This window comes from Pseudorasbora parva, chromosome 4 (genome assembly GCF_024679245.1).
Source record: "Pseudorasbora parva isolate DD20220531a chromosome 4, ASM2467924v1, whole genome shotgun sequence".
Taxonomy (NCBI): domain Eukaryota; kingdom Metazoa; phylum Chordata; class Actinopteri; order Cypriniformes; family Gobionidae; genus Pseudorasbora; species Pseudorasbora parva.
Window position 1 is genome coordinate 40,256,984 of NC_090175.1, and position 16,985 is coordinate 40,273,968.

Sequence of the window (16,985 nt, forward strand, 5' to 3'; positions counted from 1 at the left end):
TTATCTTTAGCAAAATGAAGACCCCATGAAATTTAGAGTTTGTGGCTTTTCGTCCATATCTAATCTGTTTAGCTATGCACACTTAAAATTAGTTTTAACCATAAAGCAATTGATCAGTTTATTGAGCCTTTAAATAAAAATAAAATAAATACAGTTTATACATGTGTTTTATGTTAAAGTGTCCATATTATGCTATTTTAACACTTCCTAATTTTGTTTTGTAGGTCTCCTACAACAGGTTTACATGCATCAAAGGTCAAAAAACACTTTCATTTTCTCATAACATACACTGATCATCACCATATTTTCCAATGATTCTCAAACAACTCAATGAATGAATCAGTCCCTCTAAATCTCACCTTTCCACTAGACTGCTCTGCTCTGATTGGCCAGATGACCCAATCTGTTGTGATTGGTGATTGGCTTAGCACGAAGTGGCCATTACCATAAACTTCAGCTCCTGAGATTTTCCAAATCTCAGCGAAGACCGTAACAATGGTGTTGATTTTACCATATCAATACGAGCACGAGTTTGAGGACGAAACACTGGAAGGATTAGTTATTTAACCCGAACCTCCATCACAAGAGTGACTTGAGCAGGACGTTTCTGAGAATATACGCTACTCATTTTGAGGTACATAATGAGATGTTGGAACTGTAATTCCACCATCAGCATTAACAAGTGTGTTGTTTGTTGTCCACCAACAAACCAACGTGTATATTTCTAATTTATTGCGGTGCACATGCAGGAACCGCTAATAACAGTGCAAATGTTATTTGAGCACTAACGTGAATGACTGATGTAACCCGGGCTGGCCCATGGCATAGGTGGACTAGGCAAATGCTAGGGAGCGCTACTCGTCCATAGGGGCACCAAAATGAGTGATTTTTCCAGTTTTATTACTGCTATTTTTTATTAATATTAATTTGAAATATTACCAAAAAATAAACAAATCCCCAGACTCTTCCCAGACCACCGCATCAATCTCTTCCTGCTCAGCGAGTGCTTTAGTGTGTCCGATATTGAACGCGCGATCGGGGAATGTGAATTGGTTGTCGCGTCGCATCTCGCACATCTAACAGACAGGATTGCTTTTGTTTTTAATGTGCTTGTTCGCTCGCGCCAGACAGTAAAAGTTGCCTAATTATTTATGACGGATGGCCAATGTATCAAAAAGACCGAAGCCCTCTGATACAGGAAAATAAAGGAATAAGTAAAGTGACAGAGGTAAAGTGATGAAATGAATGAACAGTTTATCTAAATGCATTATCTAAATATGAATGTTTACTAATTAATTTACTAATTAATTCCAGTTATTTTTATCTTAAACTTTATATTAGCAACTGTTCTGGATGATCAGAAACTGTAAAAAATAATGTCAATTGTTTATAAACAAATATCCATGCTTCGGATTTTGACGCCTTGGGATGAGTTTTTTTGAGAAAGTAAAAATGCAGAATGTTTCCTGTGATGGGTAGGTTTAGGGGCAGGGGCAGTGTAAGGGGATAGAAAATACGGTTTGTACAGTATAAAAACTATTACGCCTATGGAGAGTCCCCACAAAGATAGTGAACCAGACTAGACTGTGTGTGTGTGTGTGTGTGTGTGTGTGTGTGTGTGTGTGTGTGTGTGTGTGTGTGTGTGTGTGTGTGTGTGTGTGTGTGTGTGTGTGTGTGTGTGTGTGTGTGTGTGTGTGTGTGTGTGTGTGTGTGTGTGTGTGTGTGTGTGTGTGTGTGTGTGTCTGTGTGTGTGCATTTATTAAACAATATATATAAAACACAACCAACATATAAAAACCTTGATACAAGGGGCACCAAGTAAAATCTTGCCTAGGGCAGCAAATTGGTCAGGGCCGGCCCTGGATGTTACCTAAAAGTTTGCAACTTAGACAATAATAAAGTGAGTTAGCTTGAAACTTACACAATATAAAACACAAAAATACATATTTTGAATGACTGGTATAAAATATAAACTTATATTATAAAAAATAAATAATTAATCTTACTTACAGGTTGAGATTTTGAAGGGTACTGACCCATCTTTTTAGAGCAAGCGTTTTGCGAATCCCTCCTTTTACTGGGATGAGAGATTTTGAGAAGTAGGCCTAGTCATCAGTAAAATGATGTTTGAGGGGTGGTCACGGGCAGACAATGTTCAACATAGGCAGGCATTATGCAAATGTCTTTTCTAGGGACATAGAATTGTAACGCATTGGGATTTAAATTACAAATGACTCATTTAAGCAGTTTTGAGTCGATTCTTTCTTTTAGGAGACAAACTTTATTTATTGTGCACTTTCGACTACAACTTTGGACTTTACATTCACTGACAGCTATATTACATTGTTACTATATTATTATGAAAATCAAGTTTTTTTTCCACCCCGCCACCGGCAGCTCCTCAACCCGCTCGTCGCCGAGGGTGGCCGCCTGCGTCTGCCTCCGCTCCCGTGCCGCAGCAGCAGCCTCCACACAAGCATGCATCGTGGAGCCGGGTGCAAGTTGGCTGTCCCGCCTGTCCAGGCCGCCCCGAAGAGGGGCAAAGGCAAGGGGAAGCGGTCCTGAGACGGGCGACCCGGAGATAAGGAGGACTGCTCTTCAGGAGACGGTGACCACAATGCTCCATCCCCCGCAGGAAGGCCGGGCGGAGAATCTTATGTTCCGTTTTATTTCTGTTCTGCCGCCCAAATTTTCAATAAAAGAGCAGTTTCCTTCATCTCCGGGTCCCCAGGGGGCTCGGAGAGTTGTGGCTGGTCAAACGGCGGACCACACTCATCTTCCTTGTGTGTCGCCAGCGGGCAGCAGCAGACGACGCACAGACACCCCACAACCTCCGTGTGGACCGCCTCCACGAGACAGCCGCCCCAGACCGGTGCCTGTATTCCACCTCGCTGCCCTACGGTGGATACACCGGTGGTCCCAATGATCCCGCTTGTTCGGTCTCTGCGAGCCTGGTTAGAGCTCCCCAGTCCATCTCGCTGGCTCATTCGGACCATCAGGCTCGGCTATGTGATTCAGTTCGCCCAGCGTCCCCCCAGGTTCACGGGCGTCCGCTTCACCTCGGTGAAAGCTGCAGACGCCCATGTCTGGCATGCGGAAATCACAGTCCTTCTGGCAAAGGACATGATAGAGCCGGTCCCTCCAGCCGTTATGAGGACAGGCTTCTACAGCCCGTACTTCATTTTACCCAAGAAGACAGATGGGTTATGGCCGATCTTGGACCTGCGAGTTCTGATTTAAAGCCTTCACAGGTTACCATTCTGGATGCTCACGCAGAAACAAATTTTCGAGTTCCTCAAGATTGGTTTGCAGCGATCGACCTGAAGGACGCATACTTTCATGTCTCGATTCTCCCCTGACACAGGCAGTTTCTGCGCTTTGCATTCAAGGGGCAAGATCAGTACAAAGTCCTACCCTTCGGGCTGGCCCTGTCCCCCCATATCTTTATGAAGGTTCACAGAGGGGGCCCTTGTGCCCCTGAGAGAAAAGGGCGTTTGCATTCTCAACTATCTCGACGACTGGCTCATACTAGCACAGTCCCGGGAGCAGTTGTGCGAACACAGGGACATGTTGCTCAGACACCTCAGCCAGTTGGGTCTTCGGGTCAACTGGGAAAAGAGCAAACTCGCCCTCGTGAAGAGGATCTCTTTTCTCGGTATGGAGTTGGATTCAGTCGAGTGGACTGCAGCCTATATAATAGGGCCTATAGGATAAAAAGATTCCTCTCTGGAGAAGCATTCAGTCTTTCTGATTGCAAATTCTGTCATGTTAATAGCAAATCCGCCATGGTGCAAGTGCAACTGGCTTTTAAAGGAAATAAGAGATGAGTTTTTGATTTGTTTAATGGACATTATGCACAATAAAGAGAATAGGTACAACCCTTTTGGACAATGCACTTTTTTTTCTGCAAAAGTGGATTTCAGACATGCCCTAAGTGCACCTGCACCATGCGCTCAGATTTTTAACTCTATGTTGAAATAAAGTTTTAAAATATATATTTGAATGCTTTTTTTAGCAAGATGAGAAAATGTGGAGACTTGTTTAATGATTAATGTTCGATTATGTTGTTTAAAAGAGTTTATTTTAAAATAGTGTTACGTGTGTGCTTGGATTGAGGACATGCAAACAAGAATTCAAGGTGTAAATGTATTTTTAACATATAAATATATGTTTGTTATTTTTTGTTGTTGTCTTTTGAAATAAACAGCTAGGCTACAGTATGTGTATATATGGAAAACGCTGATGACCAAATAAATCTTAGTGACAGGAAAAAAAATCACCTAGCAGCATTTCCTGAACATAAGAGTTGATACATTTTTTAGTCATTCATCACTAGCTGGCTACTAATCAAACAGAAATGTCGGACAGTTGGACAGAAAGTGTGAAGGGTAATAGAGTGAAGGGGAATAGAAATAGTAGAGGATGTGAACAATGTGAGGATGAGTCTGTCCAGAGGGAGGATGGTCACCTCTTCTTCACTTTTGAGCCTCATGCACTTAAACACTCCTGACAGCCGCCATGAGCTACACTTACAACAAGGAGCAGAGACGACAGTCATTGAGAATGAACCAACAGATACCATGACAAAAGACGCCACACAGCAGACTTATGATACAAAAATTGACAAGATACTACAATTTACAAACTCACATTTCCAATAAGCTCTACACATTGGGTGTAATTAAGCGGCACTTGGGCAACATCTGTTGCTTAGCAACAAGAGATAGACATTTCGTTGTGGTTCTTAGACAACTTTTTTTCTCTTCTGTCTATGAAACAGCTGCCTTTCAGCCTGAAGAGAAAACACAACAAAACCCTGAAGTATTCAATATTTTGACATTTTGAAATGGAGTTTGTGTTCTTTGAGATTATTATAAGCAGTAAAAAAAAACATGTGCACATTTACCTCTGATAAAAAGGAGGATTTTGGCATAATGAACATGAACATTTTGTGTATAAGGGTAAGCTATATAACACACTAGAAGATAGAAAAGGTCATTAAACCTTAAAGGCAATTATTCATTACGTTTATGGTAATTTTTTAACACTATTTTTTAAACATTTTTTTAATTTTTTATTCATGAAATACATACAGTAATTGTACATAATACATAATAGTGTGGAGAAAAACAAACAAGAAGAAAAAAATACACAATAGACAACTGATACATTTTAAAAAAAGGAAAGAGGGGAAGGATTTTTTTAAATAAAAAAAATCTAATATAAAACAACATTATAATGCATAATTTAAAATATGGTTAAAACACCTGTGAATTAGCCTGACTTCGTCATGCTCAATTCTTGTCAGAATAGCTGCATCCCATTTGCCTACTTATAGCACGATTTAAACGTGTACTCTTTTTGTGAGCTTTGGCACACTTTGTCATTACGGACTCTGTCATTTAGTCACCGATAAATAAATGAAAGAAAAATAGAAATAATTGATTGACTGACTGATTAAGCAGACTGCCTGGGCACCCATACAAAGCCACAGTGCTCCCTGGCCCCCGCACAAGGTATACCATGGTGGGGCGGCAGAGGGGAGGCCCTGCGTGCCATCAGGCCCCCAGCACACCCCCACCCCCCACAACCTACCACGCCCCAACCCCAGAGCCAATTCTCAACCCACCACTCTCGCCCTATGTATGAGTGTGAATAACTAAATTGTGGGCTTTGTCAGATATATTGCATTAAAAAAGTGGATATGCAGGGTGAGTATCTACCCAGATCCCCCCCCCCCCCCCCCACACACACACACACACAACGAATTTAGGCATTAAAAGAAGTGAGGTGTGCAGTGAAACACCTGCTAAGGCATCCACATGTACAACTCACATACCCTTCTTGGGTCTTGTTATTGGTAGAAGTATGATGTGTGCAGCCTAATGTGTAGAGCTTTTAAAAGAGAGTAAGGCGTGTTGAGTGCACACAAGGTGTGTTTTAACCAAACCAGGAAAGACCTCAATTGGATAGACCTACTAACCAATCAGAGCAATGGAGTGATGCATAGTTGTCAACAGAACTCAACTGCATGATGTATGCTGGAAGAAGTAGAAGAGGAAGAGGAGTTTAAACAACCTTTGTGGGTGTTGGAAAGAAATTAAAGGGGTACTTCAGCACTGGGGAAGATGAATCTGTATTTAAACATTAATGTAGTAGAAATTTGAAAATATTTTTGAATTTGGTGCCTTCTAGACTGAGAGAAGACAGAAAATGTATTTTTGTCTCATGGGGATGAAAGACAACAATTCCCAGAATGCATTGCTTCGCTGCCCTATGAAGCCACTCCCAAAGCTGCCGCTACTTAATTGCTGATCACTTTCCCACCACGTTCATTTTCATAAAATCAGTTCAGTCGGAGAACAGGCACTACAATTAAAAAAACTGAGCGTGTCTGTTCAATACAATGCGTGTCGCAGAGCGAGTGTCACGGCACAAACGCTGTTCAGTTATGGTTGTGTTTTGTATTTGATGAATGATCCCACTCACCTGTTGTCTAATTAATTGTCTCATTGCAAAGTGATAGTTTTCTCTGTATTCTCTGTAAAGTGATAGTTCACCCAAAAAATGAAAATAATCCCATAATTTACTCACCCTCAAGCCACCCTAGGTGTATGACATTTTTCTTTCAGACGAATACAATCAGAATTGTATTAAAAAACTGTGTAAGAAAAATATCTTATACGTTATAAAGTAAAATATCAAGCTTCTGGCAGACTGCCTTACTTCAACTTGCGAAGAAAGTATTTACGTTATGTCCGGCGTCACCGTCGCGCCAGTTACACCTTTTTCGTAAGTTGAATACAGAGGGCGATCTGCCGGAAGCTAGATATTTTACTTTACAATGGGTTAAATATGGATATTTCTCTTACACACACCCACCGATTTGCTTCAGAAGGCCTTTATTAACCACTCAAAGTCGTGTGGATTACTTTTATCAATTTTTTTTCTTTTATTTATTTGGAATGAATCACCCATCATCACAGCTCAGAGGGGCCGCCATCTTCTCCAAGCTCAACTTAAGAAGCGCCTATAACCTCATTCGCATCCAGAATGGTGACGAGTGGAAGACCGCCTTCATCACCCCTTCTGGGCACTACGAGTACCAGGTGACGCCATATGGGTTGTCCAACTCACTTTCCGTCTTCCAGAACTATATGAACAATAATTTCTGAACAAGTTTATCATCGTCTATATAAATGATATCCTCATCTACTCTAGTAACCTGAGGGAGCACGAAGAGCATGTACTTCAAGTCCTCCAAAAACTCTGTGAGCATCACCTGTATCTCAAGTTGGAGAAGTCTGAGTTCCATACCACCTCAGTCCAGTACCTAGGTTATATCATTGACAACCACGGTGTCAAGATGGACCAGAGGAAGCTGGGCCATTACCCAGCACTATCAAAGAGTTGCAACGATTCCTGGGATTCGCCAACTTCTACTGACGCTTCATCCACAACTACAGTCTGCTCAGCTCCTCATTCACCTCCCTGTTGAGAAACCGCCCAAGAGTCTCTGTCCTGGAATCCATCCGCCACTGAAGCCTTCCAGCAGTTGAAGCTCGCCTTCCAGTCCGCTCTGATCCTGGTTCACCCTGATCCTAACCATCAGTTCATCGTGGAGGTGGATGCCTCATCCACCGGGGTCGGAGCTGTGCTGTCACAGCAGCACGGGGAACCCTTAAGACTCCATCTATGTACCTTCTCAAAGAAGCTATCCCAGGCGGGGGATACATCAATCATCAGTAAGGAAAGTTTTCAATCATTAGTCAGCTAGTGTTACTTTATGTCAAGATATAATTCTGTGTTCTGCATGTGTCCGTTACCTCTGTCAAATAAACTGTTTCACGTTACTCTTACCTCTGTGATTGACAGTATACCCTATTTTTAAGTTTTTTCTTAGATTGAACGTTTACTTGTAGGTCTGGTTTGGATACACTGAACGTAATTCTTAGTATATATTTTTAATTAAATTCATTGATGCACAAGCATGTCGTCTATGGAGCTACATTGTAAAAAATAAAAACGGAAAATGTACTGGTAATTTTCTGCCAGTACATTATCCAGTAATTTTATGGACATTCCCATTAACCCATAAAACACAAACTAATGCAATGTGCAATTCAAAATACAGGTAAAACACCTGTAAAACAATACGGAAAATTCCTTCATATTTATACAGTACATTGTGCCCTATTTATACAGTCTCTTTTTTTTTCTTTTTTTTTTTACAGTGTATAACAGTTTAATGTTAGAGCTATATGTAAAAATAGGTGTTTTCTGCATAGCTACAAGTCTGATAAGCAATATTGTTTTTTTGGATAATCTAGCCTTTAAGAGCATACAAATGGAACAGGATAGGTCCAAGAATTGAGCCTGGGGGACAGCATGGTTCATATCTGATTTTTAGTTGTTCACATTGTAATCCCTGCTTTCTAAATTTGATCAAAACCAGCTGAGGACCATCTCAGAGAATACTGTCCAGCTTTCCAGTCTGTCCTGGAGTAGGGGAGAGTGGGACACAAACTAACACTTTGGTTTCTCAGTTTGTGTAAATCCACTTGGATTTTCATAGTATTTATTTTTTCCCCACCTATTTTCCCATATAGGGCACTTTAACATGTGAGGGGCACATTGTAACATGACCATATGACCAAGTGATGAAATGTTATCTGATCTAATCAAAACAATATACAGGACAAACTAAAATATTAAGGAAAATACAATATTTACTATATTAAAATTTTCATATAAAAAATTGCATTTAATAATAAAAAAATTAACTTTTTGTTTTGTTTTTAACAAACTAGTTAAAAAATTAATCATTTATGAACACTGCTTCTTAGTCTTTATTCACCTTTTTCTCATGGTTTCTGAATAGAATAAAAAGCTTTCAAGCTTTATAATGGCAGTGAATTGTTGATTTGCTTTTGAAGTCCATAAAAGTGCATCTATCCATCATATAACTGCTCCACATGGCTCCGGGTGGTTAATAAAGGTCTTCTGAAGCGTTTGTGTAAAAAAAAGAAATATCCATATTTAAAAGTAAAATAATATTAGTAAAATATCTAGCTTCCAACAGATTGCGGAAAAAAAAACGTAACTGGTGTGCACATCGTCAGACGTAGCGTAAGCATTTTTTGAGCTGCATGAAGCACTACACTTTAAGTGTTATGGATTCAAGACTACACTTTCAATCCATAATTGAATAACGAAGGCAATCTGGTGGAACAGAGATAATTTACTTTAAAAAGTTTTAAACATGGATATTGTTTTTTACATTTCTTCTTAAAATATTTGATCAAGAGTAACTGATGAAAACACTCAATTTACTGCCCAAAACTTGCAAGATGAAAAAAAACAAAAAAAAAAACATTTAAATGTAGAGTATCAGAAGAACACCATTATGGCCTTTATGTTGGGACGTCTTGCTGAATGCCACTCTTGACCAAGAAGAACATAAAAGGCGAACTTGAATATGTTGAAATTTATTTGGGATAGACCTGTGGAATTCTAGAAAAAAATGTATGAAGTGATATGACCACACTAGAGCTTTTTAGACCCATGGTTCAGCAGTATGACTAATGCAAAAAAGGCATAGCTTATGAGCAGAAGAACACCATCTCCATGGTCAAACACAAAGATGGTCCAGTCTTTTATATGGGAGTGCTTTGCTGTTGCAGGAAGTAAACATCTTAACTGTATGAATGACATCATGAATTCTTTGAAGTATTAAGCCATTTTGGCAAAGATGGCGATGCCTTCTTGTCTGGCTATCAACAGACCAAGCTCAATTTAAGACTGAACATTGGTCTGGGGAGTCTGCTCTGTATTTTCTACTGCATAAGCGGTGTGATCAACGAGCATTTTTTGAATGACTCTGTATGCAAATGGTTAGTCCTTCAATCAGACCACAAGTTCGTGTTAAACCAACCAATAGCGTGCACTGAAAAAATAAAACCCTTGGATCAACTTAAAAAAATTGAAGTAATCGATCACACGAAATATTTTACATTGACTCAAGTAAATAATTTAATTTAGTTTAATTTGAAAAGTTTAAATCCATGCAACCACTTTTTAAAGGTTGATCAAACTAATTATTTTAGATTGGAACAAACTAATTATTTTAAATTGGATCAAACTAACAAATCAATTATTTTATGTTGGGATAAACTAATTATTTAAATTAAAACAAAGTAATATTTATAGGCCAAAGTAAATTAATTATTTTAGGTTGTCTCAAATTAAGATGTCATTATTTAAAATGTATAATCAAAACAAAAAAAAGCTTTTAAAACATTTTGATCAATGACTATCATAACACTTTCCTTTAGAACACATTTATATTTATTGTTCAATGAACATGTTCACATGTATGAAGAACAGTTTGCTTCACACAAAAATACAAATTTGTTACAAATAATCAAATCACCACTTGATGACATCACATTAGTAGTAATATTAAATTAGGAATGTTTGTCCTGACAACACAGTTCACCATAAAACATCCTAAAATACAATTAAAATATTAAGATACAAATGTATTTCATGTCCATAAATGTATATGATGATGAACAATCTCTTTCAGCTGAACACCAGAGACAAATCCTGGAACTGCTCCTCAGACAGTGAACAGTGATCACTGCATCAGTTTCTGATACAGAGCTGTAAGCTCTACATTTAAAGGGTTAGTTTACCCAAAAATAAAAATTCTGTCATTAATCACTTATCCTCATGTTGTTCGACACTTGTGAGACCTCTGTTCATCTTCGGAACACAATTGAAGATATTTTAGTTGAAATCCGATGGCTCAGAAAGGCCTATAATGACACCAATGTCATTTCTCTCTCTTAAGACCCATAAAGAGTTCTGATTGGGCCAGCGCTTCCCGTGATGTGATTGGACAGCAGCTTAGCACTTTGCCCGGAAAGGTCCCGCCTCTTACCATAACGGGGCGATGCAAGCGCTGAATGCGCGCTCTTCTCCACGTAGGAGAGCAACGAGACCACGCCCCCTATTTTGTGTGTTCTTGTGGGTGGAGGGTTAGTCAACAAACGGTTCTAGTGACGTCATTACAGCAGGAAGTGCAGGGGTGTAGTCCAAACCGGCCGTTCGCTGTAGGCTTTGAAAGGGAACTTCTGTTAAATAAAATATCTCGCTTGGCATTGAACTTTGAGCTTTATAATTTTACAGGTATTATTTATGCTCTAACAGCAACATTTCACACTAACTAAAGTTTGAAAGATAGAATTGCGAAGAACGGGACCTTTAATGACAGAATATTCGTTTTTGGGCGAACTAAACCTTTAAATATAACCTATTTGTATGCAATATAGCAAGCAGGTTCCGGACCTCTGATCCTTCAATTACAATTTTAATGTCTTTTGGTGGATGAAGAGGATCCTCTTTCCCAGTGATAAAGATCGCCATGGTTGTTTGCTCCAGTTCTTCAATCTCATTTTCCTGCATAAAAAAGAAAGAGAAAATAAGTACATTATAGTTTCAGAACTCTCCCATTTTCAGCTCTTATACACTCTAAACTGAACTTGAATAGGTGCGTGACGAGTGAGAGCAAAGCGAGGCCGGTAAGTAATTGGATGATCAGTGCCAACTGCACGTCACACTGGTCTCAGAGCTTTCACAGAGGAGTAAAGGGAGAATAAAAGGAGGAGCGACGACAGTGAAGGAAGAGAGAGGACCAGGCAGGGATTTTACATAGCATATAGGTGTTAAGTCATTTGCAAATGGATTCCTTTGGACACACTTATTTTGACAGTGTTCCAGGGAAGACAAGGAAAAAAAAGATTGTTTTGGTACGTCTGGACATGGTCTAAGTGTTCACAGCTCAAAATTCAGCAACAAAGATTTCTCATAAATAGTGTTAAAATCTCATCTTGTGAGCTGAGTTTCTCATCACACCCCTATTTATTAAAAGTGGCTAGGAAAACCTAGACTATGACCATGTTAGTCTGTAGGTGTTATTTGTGTGAGCAAGTGAGAGAGATGCCCTTACCTGGTATTGTTTGAAAAGGTGCGCAAAAGGTTCGCCGAGGTAGATCAGAGATTTGAGGATGCATTCTCTTCTGATGGTGATGTCTGCAGTCTGAGTAAGAACAATAACTATGAATTAAAATTAAACAATTACAAAAAAAAAAAAAAAAAAAAAACACTATTCAGCCATGGATCCCAATGATTATCAAATTCATAGATACCTCATCTAAAACCTGCAATGTCCTGGTGGACTCCTCCCTTGCTCCTGATGACCTCCAACAGTTTGGTGGAGTGCTTGTCCAACTGCACCAAGAACTTGTAATCCAACTTGTTTCAAAGGAACTGTTGTAATTCGCATGAACTTAAATTGATCTTAAAAGTAGAGCATACAGAAATAAGTTTAGAAGATGGTGAACACAAAAAAGAATCCCCAGCACAACCGTACTAAATTACAACAACAACTCATTAGTGAATCAACAGTTAGGTCTAAAAATGTGGAATGCCAGGGTATGGCAAATGCCATACGTAAACGAGTAGTCGTGTGCCCAGTCTATTCTCTGCTATATGCCGACCTAAAACATTCACTTTCATAAAATCATCATCAAAGCAGTCCATATGTGACATCAGTTAGTTAATTCGAATCTCGAAGCATCGAAAATACATTTTGGTCCAAGTATCACAAAAACTATGACTTTCAATCTACGACGTGTTCCTCAAAAAAAGATTAAAATGGTTCATGAATCAGTGAATTAATCAATGATTCGGATCGCCAATGTCACGTGATTTCAGCAGTTCAGATCCCGTGTCAAACTCCCAAACTGCTGAAATCACGTGACATTGGCGATCCGAATCATTGATCAATTCACTGATTCACGAACCGTTTTAATCTTTTTTTAGGAACACGAAAGAGAAGACAATGCTGAATAGAGTCTTTTTGATATTTTTGGACCAAAATGTATTTTCGATGCTTCAAGAGAATCTAATCAACCAACTGATGTCACATATGGACTACTTTGATTATGTTTTTATTAGCTTTCTGGAAATGGACAGTAAAGTGGGCATTGACTGCATATGCTCTGGGACTAAAATATAAAATATCTTAAACTGTGTGTGAAGATGGAGGTCTTAAAAGTAAGGAACGACATTAGGGTGAGGAGTTAATGACATTAATTTCATTTTTGGGTGAACTAACCCTTTAAGAGCTGGAATAGAGTGTGGCCCCTTTAAGAGCTGCGAGTTTCACTATTGAACTGTCGGTATTTTGTGTGTGTGTGTGGAACTGTGCTGCGATTCATGCAAACTGTGAGAAACACAGACTCGGGAGCACTCTTTTTCAGAAAAGTAACCTGCTTATTCGTTTTAGCCGATTGTAATGTATTTAGTTCAATACTTAAGCAGTGATGGTGTTAATGATTTACCTCAGATATATGAGCAAGCGCTTCAGCGCGCTCGGACTGCAGAGAATGTGCTCAGCGAAAAAACACACTTTTCTTTTGAACTGGAGTCTAATAAAAGTTAAGCAGAAAATATTGTAGCTTATATAGGCTATAACTGCACTTGTTTCGAGAAATATTATTGTTAACTCTTTCCCTTGACACGGTCAATGCCCCCACAAAATGAATTTAGATAGTTTGCATGCATTTAGGTTATTACTCACCCGCCCAATGAGGGGCTAAAATAACCGAACGTTATAGTTTGAATGAAGATTACGAACATTTCGAGTGCTATCTTAAAAGTTAATTTACACGCTATCAAGCGTTAGCGCTGAAATTACGGCCAGACTCAAGTCCCGTCCGATATACTTGAGGTAAAAACGTTAACGGTAGACAAAGTTTCTCTTACCTTATCAATGTTCCTCGTAGTTCTGTCTCGGAGCCTGGCTGGATGGGTCTGACGTCCGTTGAAATGTAACGTTATTGTCACGGCCACTGCTCAAGTTCGTGCTGTGTTCTTCTCAGACAGTTCTCAGACTTTTTTTTTTTTTTTTTTGAACCACAGAGAGCGGGATCTGCAAGTCAACAATGCGCATGTGCAAATCCTGCTTAATCTAAAAAAAATGCTCTGATCAAATTAATAAATTCAGTTTAATGTCCCGCTGCCCATTTAGATTCTATCAATGTAAAAAAAATGGATTGAACCATAAATCTAAGCTAAAATGTTTACTTGACATGAAAAAATTAAAAAAATCAAGCTATTTCAATGAGAAAATACACATTAAACGAACAACACTAAAGTTATACTTTTTTCAGTGTGCCAGGTCGATAAGCCAGTCTGTGATTGGTTCCCGCTAAAGTGTAACAGAAGCAGTAGAAATGAATGTACAGGTTTCCAGACTGTGTTGCAGGACAAAATCAAATCACCGGCAGATCAGGCTGGGTTTACTCCGTCTAGATGCCTATGACTGAAGACTGAAGCTTGATGATCAATGGACTCTCCTGGAGGACAGCCATCCCAAATATACATCCAACTCTACTGAAGCTTCAGGGATCAGTCGTAGAATGCTCTCAAGTGGCCTATACAGTCTTCAGATCTAAATCTCATTGAAAATATTTGGTGGATTTTGAAGAAAGCAATGGTAACGTGAAGACCAAAGATTATCCGTGAGAATCTTTTTCAAGCAAGGGATGGGCCAAGATTGCAGCAGAAAGGTGACCGAAGCTTCTAAGCACTTGCATGTTTATTGGAGAATAAAGATTAAAAGATCTGCACAAAATGTGACTTTTGGCGATTTAATCATTTTTAAACACGAATGTTCACATCCAATTTACTTGCAAAGCTTTCTTTAATAGTTTACTGATGCCTTTGTTGAATTGTTTCATTTTGTTGTTGGCAGAAAAATGTCTTGGAGGTCAAGGGGGTGAATAATTTTGATTGCAATTTATATCATGAATTACTTGCTCTTGAAATAACTTGATTGTTAATGTGACTCAATTGTAAGAGATTATTTACAAGCATGCTAGGGTTATGAACTTTATAATGGCAATAAAACGTTCCCATCAAGTCAAATAGGAACAGGGTGGAAATAAAGAGCTAAAGTTAGTTATTATATCAGCTCGTATGAGGTTTAGATAATTACTACTTAATTTGTTTCCTTAAATTTACAATAATCTTGAGGATGTAACTCATAAAGAATCACTGAATTCATAAATCCATTGCTAATATTGTTTTCTCTCCAAAAATTGAGCTTCCTAGAAGGAAGACTTTCTTAAAAAACATTTACATTATTTTTGTCTAAATTATAAAGGTATAAAAAAAGAAAATCTGGATTTTACAATAAATGGGCAGTTTTTCATGTAGTGGGAATGACCTATATATGTCAGATTAACATGAACAGATTCAGCATACAATGACACTTCCTCAAATGAAGCAGGGAAGATGACCCCCCCCCCCCCCCCCCAATAAGAAGCCCATTTGGATTTACTTTCCTCAATCTATTCCCCTCTTCGTCCTCTCCATTATGAGCTCACTTCATTAAGATTGTTTCTAATCTCTTTGGTTAATAATGTTGGACTAGAAAGCTCTCTTATTAATCATTTCAACACAACACCATTAAAAAATCCTGGATGTATGTGGTGGATGAGGTAAGAATTATCTTCTAATGTATAAAAGGAAGAGAGAAGAGAACTCGCAGTAATGCAGACAGTCTCATTATGTGTGTTACGTCTGTTGTGTTGAAGCACTTGCTCTAATGATGGCTCCAAGTGTTTCTGTTTCTTTGTCTGGCAGCGAATGAGAGAAAAGGGCTGCTTCCAAATGCTCACGGTTCTATCATATATTTTTAAAAGTGGAAAAGAATGGCTTGTATCATTAAGGCTTTGTTGTTGTTGTTTTTGTTTTTTAAGGGAGTAATGAGAAGATGGTTGAGATGCATTTCTATAACTGGCTCTCTCCCCATCATGGTGCGTCAGTATAGATTACAGTTGGCTGATATGGGCACTGGCAGAGAGATCTCTCAAATGTACCCACAGGGACAAACAGCTTATTTATGTATTGGTACATTCTGACATCACTAAATAACTTGCTTTTCCCCCTGTAGTCAAAATTCAGCTGGAAAATTCAGCGAACTTCAGTCACATACTCAGAATTAGGAACATATCTGTTTTCTTTATAAATCAATCATTTCAAGGGAAATCGTACTGCATCATTTGACGCTGAGGGAGCATTATGCGTGATGACATCTTGAAGCACATGTGAAATCAGTCCAATGGTGTGGCGAAACATCAGAGGCGGGTGGCGTCATGAACCAGGAAACTATAAAGCCTATCTAAAACACAACAGTGAGAGCTTGTGTGTTTTCTTTAGTGCTCTGTATGATACAGTCTTTGTCTTATTTGGAGTTGTTTGTCAAACATACATACACACATACATGTATATATATATATATATATATATATATATATATATATATATATATATATATATATATATATATATATATATATATATATATATATATATATATATATATATATATATATATAAAGTGGTGTAACGGATCGCAAAACTCACGGTTCGGATCACATCACGGATCACGAGTCACGGATCAGAAAAAAACGGGGAGGAGACCATTTTTATCTGCTTTCCATTTATTGTATGAAAAATGTTGGTGTTAACATAACATATGATTATGGTTTTAACAAATATAAAATAAATAACAGGCTGAATAAATCATATTTTACTCAGTTGTTAAAGTGTAACGTGAAATACAACCTGTGATGTGAAAATGGGCCTGAGCATACAGGTCCTTCTCAAATAATTAGCATATGTGACAAAAGTTCATTATTTTCCATAATGTAATGATAAAAATTAAACTTTCATATATTTTAGATTCATTGCACACCAACTGAAATATTTCAGGTCTTTTATTGTTTTAATACTGATGATTTTGGCATACAGCTCATGAAAACCCAAAATTCCTATCTCAAAAAATTAGCAAATTTCATCCGACCAAAAAAAGAAAAGTGTTTTGAATACAAAAAAGGTCAACCTTCAAA

At 38.4% G+C, this 16,985-nt stretch overlaps 1 long non-coding RNA gene across 1 annotated transcript; it reads right to left on the minus strand.

Moving 5' to 3' along the window:
- Nucleotides 1–10,395: 10,395 nt before the first annotated feature.
- Nucleotides 10,396–14,124, minus strand: LOC137074064 (uncharacterized). Its single transcript, XR_010904885.1, has 4 exons — nucleotides 13,834–14,124; nucleotides 12,213–12,363; nucleotides 12,014–12,103; nucleotides 10,396–11,463 (listed from the first exon to the last, which is right to left on the minus strand). It is a non-coding gene; the product is annotated as an uncharacterized lncRNA (long non-coding RNA).
- Between the last annotated feature and the right edge of the window lie 2,861 nt (nucleotides 14,125–16,985).